This window comes from Arachis ipaensis, chromosome B04, assembly GCF_000816755.2.
Source record: "Arachis ipaensis cultivar K30076 chromosome B04, Araip1.1, whole genome shotgun sequence".
NCBI lineage: Eukaryota > Viridiplantae > Streptophyta > Magnoliopsida > Fabales > Fabaceae > Arachis > Arachis ipaensis.
This window is the reverse complement of record NC_029788.2, coordinates 3,997,457-4,005,986: the sequence shown is the minus strand read 5'-3', so window position 1 is coordinate 4,005,986 and position 8,530 is coordinate 3,997,457.

The window sequence follows — 8,530 nt, the reverse complement described above, 5'->3', positions numbered from 1 at the left end:
CATGGCAAGCTTTCAGAAATGCAGAAGAACTCTTTGGAGTTTAATTCTAAAGTATTCGGCAACATTTTCGTTAAGAAATGCAAATTGGAGAGACAGATTAATTTCCTTCAGAAGCGAGTTGAAGTAATGGAAGATTTGTCTATGCGGCAAAAAGAAAAACAGCTGATTGAGGAATTTAATAACACGCTTGTGCAGGAGGAACTTCTATGGTTTCAAAAATCCAGAGAGCAGTGGGTAAAATTTGGGGATAAAAATACCAAGTTCTTTCATGTCCAGACTCTTGTGCGGAGAAAGCATAATAAGATTCATGGTCTCTTTCTTCAAGATGGGGTGTGGGAAACGGACCCGGATGTCCTTAGAAGGGAAGCTGAATCCTTCTATAAACGCCTATTCTGCCAGTCGGAGGATGTAGACTTAGGTTGTCTTGGTGATGTGCCGCTGCCTTCCTTGAATGATGAAGCCTGTTGTAGCCTCACAGCGCCAGTTATTCTGGAAGAAGTTAAGTCGGTTGTTTTCAGTATGCATTCTTTTAAGGCGCCGGGCCCTGATGGGTTTCAGGCTTTCTTCTTTAAAGAATACTGGAAGATTGTTGGTTTTGATGTTTTGACTATGGTTCGTCATGCGTTCTCTGGTTTGGATATGGATCCAAGGATGATGGAAACTCTTGTGGTTCTTATTCCAAAGGTAGAAAACCCGGTTTCCATGAAGGATTTCCGACCAATTAGTCTCTGTAATGTGGTTTACAAAGTTATAACGAAGGTCCTGGTCAATAGACTTCGTCCCCATCTCAAAGAGATTATTGGGCCCCTTCAAAGAGGGTTTATCCCGGGGAGAGGAACCCCAGACAACATCATTGTAGCACAAGAGATTCTCCATTTCATGAAGAAGACAAAGTCAAAGAAAGGCACCCTGGCCTTTAAGATTGATTTGGAGAAAGCGTACGATAGAGTGTATTGGGGATTTCTGAAACAAACCCTGGTGAGTTTTGGCTTTCTTCCTCCGACAGTCAATTTGATTATGCGTTGTGTCACTGCTTCCTCACTGTCTATCCTCTGGAATGGGGATAGATTAAATAGCTTTACTCCGAGCAGGGGTCTTAGGCAAGGAGATCCTATATCACCGTATCTGTTTGTGTTGTGTATGGAGAGATTGTCCTGTTCTATTAATCAGCAAGTTGATAAGGACTTGTGGAAGCCGGTTGCGGTTTCTATAGGGGGTCCAAGAATTTCTCATTTGATGTTTGTCGATGATTTGCTTCTTTTCTGTAAAGTTGAAAAACAGCAAGTTCAAACTGTAATGGTAGCTTTGGAAAATTTCTGCAGAGCCTCTAGGATGAAGGTTAATGTGGAAAAATCTAAAGCGCTATGCTCCAGGAATGTTTCAGCGACAAGAAAAGAGATTTTTACTGGAGTCTCCTCCATCAGATTCGTCCAGAACGTGGGCAAGTATTTAGGGGTGAACCTTAATCACTCTCGGGTGACACGCGCAACTTTCAACGATGTTTTGGACAAGATTCGGGGAAGGCTAGCCAGTTGGAAAGGAAGATTGCTTAATAAGGCATGCAGACTCTGTTTGCTCAACTCGGTAGTGACTGCGATTCCTACTTATCGCATGCAAGTATCTCTCTTCCCTAAAGGGGTAACTAATAAGATAGAATCCATGATGCGAAACTTTCTATGGAAGGGTCAAGCTGATGGTAGAGGCCTGAATCTAGTTAACTGGAAAGTGTTGGTCACTCCTAAGAAGTTTGGAGGTCTGGGAATTAGAGATCCTTTTTGTGCCAATATTGCTCTTCTTGGAAAACTAGTTTGGCAACTTTTTCACCATCTCGACAAGCTATGGGTTCAACTATTGACGGAGAAATACCATTCTTCTAAGGATGATTGTTTTAGTCGGTCTCGAGGAAGGGGATCTTATGTTTGGAAGAGTATATGTCGAGTTTGGGATATCCTGAAGGAAGGTTTTAGTTGGTGCATTGGGGATTTGGAACAGAACTTTTGGTTTTCTAAATGGAGAAGAGAGGGGCGACTGTGTCAGGAGATGGATTATGTTCACATTTCTGATTCGGATCTCAGGATCTTGGACCTTTGGTCATCTGGACAGTGGAACCTTGAGAATATCTATTCCCCTCTGAATCAGTCTTTGCAGAGCAACATTAACTCTTACAACCCAGATGTTCAAGCTGGTTCAGAGGTCGGTTGGTGTTGAACTGGTGCGGCCTCAAAGGTTTATGATGCTCATAGTGGTTATTTGTGGCTCAGTAAGAAGATGTTTAGTTGGGAGGATATGGGTAATTGGCTTTGGCTTTGGCGTCAACATGTTCCAGAAAAGCACAAATTTTTGGCCTGGCTATGTCTTCGGGAGGCTCTTCCTACTGCTGCATTTCGTTTTAGGAGGGGCATTTCGTACATGGATAGCTGTCCACGATGTTTCTCAGGTCAGGAATCGATTTTACATTGTATTCGGGATTGTCCAAAAGCCCAACTTGTTTGGCAAGCTTTAGGGATCTCCGATCAACCAGTGGATTTGATGAGTTGGTTCTTACATAATAGCAAACAACGCCCCTTTAGATTCTTTTCTGGTCTCTGGTGGATTTGGTGTTCGAGAAATAACGAGATCTTTCATCCTCACGAGCATTGGACCATAGACAAAGTGATTGGTATGGCTTTGTCCTTAGAAAAGGAGCTCCGAAATATTTTTGAGTTGCAACGACTATCTATCCCCTCAACCATTAGTGGCTCTTGGATTTCCCCTTCAGTGGGTACCTTTAAGATTAATTGTGATGTTAGCTATCCTGGCAGTGGTGCTCGAGTTGGTTTTGCTTGTGTTAGCAGAGATTGTAAGGGAAGGTGGCAACGAGGCTGTCTGGGAACAATTGAGAGTCGTAGCATTTTGCAAGGAGAGTTGTTTGCTATTTGGAGAGGCTTTCTTTTGGCATGGGACTCGGGACAAAGAGACATTATATGTGAGACAGACTGTGTGGAGGCTTTAACTATTGTCAATAATTTACAAGATTGCTATGGGTTTATTGATCCTTTGGTGTTAAAAATCCGAGATATCATGTCTTGGAAATGGCATGCTGATCTTCGATTGATCTTGAGAGATGCAAATACAGTAGCAGACATCATGGCAAAGACTGCAATGAGGACTATTTCTCCCCAAGTGGAGCTTCCATTGCCTTGGAAGGAGTTTGAAAGTAGTATTCAGCGGGACTGCCTTTCTTAAGCAGTTTCTTGTTTTTTTTCTTTCTTAGTTTTTGTTTATTTTCTTTTAAGTCACAAAAAAAAATAAATAAAATGGTGAATGCTATCGGATCCCCTCTAAAATAACATGTAAGTTACCTTTCATTATGTGTCACATTGTAATTGGTCCTTATCTTAACCATAGTTGGGTTATTTTATAATTTATTATTCTTAAAATATCAAAGCTCTACTCCCCTTAATTGAAGCACATTCCACTCCTCCATTCTTTGTTTATCACTTCATCACTTAGATTTGGTCCTTCCAAGCACCGTCGCGCCAACGTCATTGCCATGCCCTCCCACACAACCTCTCTTCCCAATATAGCCAACGTCATCACGTCATTAATTATGTGGATAAGCAGTGATCCATGGCAAAAAGAGGCGCTGGCTATACTGGGAAGGACAAGTTATGGGCGACGGAATTCAACGACATGATTAAGGGATTATGCACTAAAGAAAGAGAGGTTGTGTGGGAGGGTAGTAGATGGCGATGACGTTGGCGCTTCTTGTCACGAACGCAACGGTGCTTGGAAGGACAGAATCTAGGTGATGAAGTGATGAACAAAAAATGGAGGAGTGGAATGTGCTTCAATTAACGGGAGTGGAGCTTTGATATTTTAAGAATAATAAATTATAAAATAACCCAACTATGGTTAAGATAAGAACCAATTACAATATGACACATAATGAAAAGTAATTTACATGTTATTTTAGAGGGAGTAAGGTAGCATTCACCAAATAAAAAATACTCACATGATGATATCTTTATACGAAGATAACATTGTGAACCTTGGTTAATCAAATATATTTAGTTAAATACTCAAATATATCAACTCATCTAATGGTCCATAATGCTATTTATCTAAAAGTTCACAATATTATCTTTATGTGAAGATGTCATCATAAAAATATCACACACAAAGAGTTCGAAATCCAGCCATCTTTCATTCAACACAAAATATATCACATACAAAGAGTTCGAAATACAAATGGCTATTGCAGTAACCTACATTCATCAGCTATATATATGGATTCTTCCTCCATGTATCTCAAAAGGAAAGTTCTACTAATTAAGCATATGATTATATTAATAAGAGTTTAAGTAAGGACTATTTGTTAATGAATTCTAGTTTAAATGACATTATTTTTTTGTATTCATCTAAAAAATCGTGAGTTTGAGTCATTTTTTTTTCAATAAAAAAAGTAAGGACCATTTAAGCCAATAATAATAGCAACAATGAGATTTTTCATCAAAATTTAACTACAACCAACTTTTGAGATTCTAAATCTAATAGAAAAATATTTAACAAAAATTCTATTACGAAAAATGTAAAATAACATTTTTATTAAAAAATAGCAAGAAACTAGTAAATTTTTAGTTTTTATTTTTCTATCAAATCAAAAGTTAGGAATTTTATAGCAAGCAAAAATGAGCAAATATAACTAATTTGAATTGGTGAATTTTTTTTTAATAAAGGGAGCTCAACACAACACAATATAGTGGAACAAAAAGGAATAAAGCACAACAAAATACAAGACATAAACACAAATAAAAATAAAAAGGTATAATCCATTGTCATCTCCGGCATTGCCATCAGCAACCAAACGGATAAACTCTACACTATTTCCTGTAACTCAAAAAAGACATAATCTTAACTCGTTCAACACCTGTCTTTGAGCTCTGGAATACTATGCTATTCCGCTCCAACCAAATGTTCTAAATAACCGCAAAGAAGCCTATCAGCCATTTTTTTTGTTCAGACTTACAACCTGGTACTCCAGTCCAACTCTCTCAAAGAACTCCTTAACGGTCCCCGAAATGGCCCATGCTCTATTAGCACACGTCAACCAAGCACACCACACCTGCCACGTAAACTCATAGGCAAAAAATAAATGATGTACAGATTCTATATCCTTTTTACACAAAACACATATATTGTCATTATGATGAATAATTCCGAGCCTACTCAGCCTCTCCTTCGTGTTGACCCTGCCTACTAAAACAAACCATGCAAATAGTTCAACTCTTGGAGGAACCAAGCATCTCCAAGTGAAACTAGTGAAGCTGTAACTCGTGATGTCCTCTGAAAGAGTCTCTTTCTGCAACACCTGCACAAAAGAATTAGTAGAAAAAATACTTTTTTTTGTCAAATTTCCATACAACCGAATCCTCTCTATCAATCGATAATCTTACAACCCGTAACCGGTCGTGAAGTTGATTGAGCAACTCTAACTCCCATTGGAATAGTTCTCTCCTCCACTGGAAGTTCCATACCCACTCTAACCCATCCCAAAACCCACAGTTCCCTATTATGAATCCTTGTTGATTTGAAACAGAGAAGAGTCTCGGAAAACTATCTTTCAAAGAGCCACTTTGTAACCAAGCAACCTCCCAAAAACGAGTGCTTCTGCCGTTTCCCACCTCCATAGACAAACCACTGATCATCATATCTCTTACCTGTTACTCCTTAATATTAAGCTGGCAGATATCTTTCCACGGGTCCTCTTTTGATGGCAAAGGTTGGTTTGACAACATTACAGTTGGGTCCAGTTGATTACAAGAGCATATAACCTTCTTCCACAACGGGCAGTCCTCCTTTGAAAAGCGTCACCACCACTTGAACAGAAGCGATACATTTCTAATTAAAGCATCTCCCACCCCCCAAGCCACCTAGCTTTTTTGGAGCTTGAACTATCTTCCATTTCACCAGTGGTAAACCGTTATTCCCATCTTCTTTACTCCACAAGAACCTTTTCTGTAGTCCAATTATCTTTTCTGCAACCGCCTTTGGCATCTTATACATGCTTAAGTAGTAAATCGGCAGGATATTGAGAACAGATCTTATGAGGACCAACTTACCAGCTTTGTTGAGAGATCTAGCTTTTCATAAGCTCAGCTTGTCTTCCACCTTGTCTATGATTGGTTTCCAAGTCTTCACCAACTGAGGGTTAGCGCCTAGAGAAATTCCTAAGTACCTGACAGGTGACACAGCTTCAGCACATCCCAACAAACCACACATATTTGTCACTCATTCCTTCTCACAGTTGATTGGAATTAGGCTCGACTTATCAAAGTTGATACTTAGGCCAGACATTAACTCAAAACAATGCAGGAGCCTCTTATAATTCACAAGCGTTTCCATTTCCTGTGGACAAAATAATATTGTGTCATCTGCAAATTGGAGATGCGACAATTCTATGTTGTCCCTTCCCACCAGCAGTGGAGAAATTCATCCATTTTTTTACCGCCTCCCCCACCATCCTGTGCAGAACGTCAATGACAAGAATAAACAGAAAAAGAAAGAGAGGATCTCCTTGTCTGAGTCTTCTCTCCATCTTGAACGGCTTGGATGGTGACCCATTGATCAACACCGACATAGACGCTGTAGTCACACATTTCTTCACCCAAGTCCTCCATCTAAGACCAAAACCTATCTTCTGTAGCACTATATCCACAAAGCTCCATCTCACTCTATCGTAGGCTTTCTGAAAGTCTAGTTTAACAATTGCCGCCTGCTTCTTACGCAGCTTCAGCCATTGGACCGTCTCACAAGCAATGAGAGCACCATCATGCATTTTGCGGCCCTTTACAAACGCAGACTGAGTCTCCCCCCACTAAATGTGGCATCACTAACCACATTCTTTTTACCAACACTTTAGATATCACCTTATAAACACAGCCAACCATACTAATAGGTCTTAAGTCTTTGATTTTCTTAGCCCTCACAAATTTTGGAGCTAGCGCCACCCAAGTAACATTAGCATCTGTTGGTAGCTTCGCACTCTGGAAAAAGCCCAACACAACTGCAGTAAACTCCTGACCAAGCTCACCCCAATATTTCTTTATGAAGTTCATATTATAACCATCACTACCTGGTGCTTTACTGGACTCACAATCCCAAACTGCCTCTCGTATTTCCTCAGTTGATGGCATTTTCTCTAACACTGCTGCCTCTTCGTCATCAATCTGCTTAACCATCCCATCACGGATCCCAATCAAAGGAGCATACTCCTGCCTATACAGTTCTTTATAAAAACCCGTAATTGCAGTCTTTTATTCTCGCCTGATTTCGTACCAATCTTCCATTAATCACTAAAGAATCGATTCAGTTGTTCCTCCTTCTAGCCGACGCTAGGTTATGGAAGTACATAGTGTTCTTGTCCATATCTCTAGCATGTTGGAATCGGGACATCTGCTTCCGATGAATCTCTTTTCTGATATACTACTTCGCACAACAAGTCACAAGAGCCTTCTGTCTAGCCTCCATTGTTCCGTCATAACTACCAGCACTAACCATATCATTAATCTTCTTAATCTCTTCCTCAAACTTCTTTATCTTGCTGTCCATGTCCCCAAAGTTTTCCTTATGCCATCTCCTTAGCGGTACTGTCAAAGCCTTCAGCTTGTTTGTGAACATATCATCTCCCAAGTTCTTCCACTCATCCTTTGCCAACTTCAGAAACGCTTCATGTGTAAACCAGGAATCCAAATTACGAAAATGTCTCGAACCCGCACAAAGTCTATAATCTTCTAAAATCAACGGGCAATGATCTGATAGGCCTCTCGGTCCTCCTTTCAAACGAGTATCTGGGAACTCCTCAAGCCACTCCAAACTAACCAAGATCCTATCAATGCGGCCACAAGATCGACCTCAAAACCATGTGAATTTCCGATCGATTAACGGTAAATCTACTAACTGTGAATCTTGCACCCATTCCTTAAATTCCTCCGCAGATGCCGGTAAACTAACAGCGCCTTTTCTTTCCTCTAACCGTAGTATCTCGTTAAAGTCTCCTATGAAACAAAACGGAATCTGACATAAACCCATAATGTAGCTTAACTCCTCCCATATCACCAGTTTCTCACTCCGAACATGTGCACCATACACCAAGTAGAAAGCACATTTAAAATTATTTTTTGTCAGCAAACTTTCAACGCACAACCAGCCATCCCCTTTATAGCAGTTCGATCATTTAAATAATAAATTACCCCACATTAACAATAAACCGCCAGAGACACCAACTGATTCCATAAAATCTCAACCCACCATGTCACAACCCCACAAACGTGCTACATCAAACTTAGTCACCACCTCCCTATTAGTTTCAATCAAACCTAGCATATTCAATCTGTACTTTTTTTTTCAACTCTTTCACCATACTCAACTTTCCATACCTTTCTAGGCCTCTAATATTTCAACAACTATAAATCATTTAAAAAAATTTCTACACACTTTATTATGTTGTTTGTCTATTAAAATAAAATAAGTGTAAGAAATTTAAATCTTA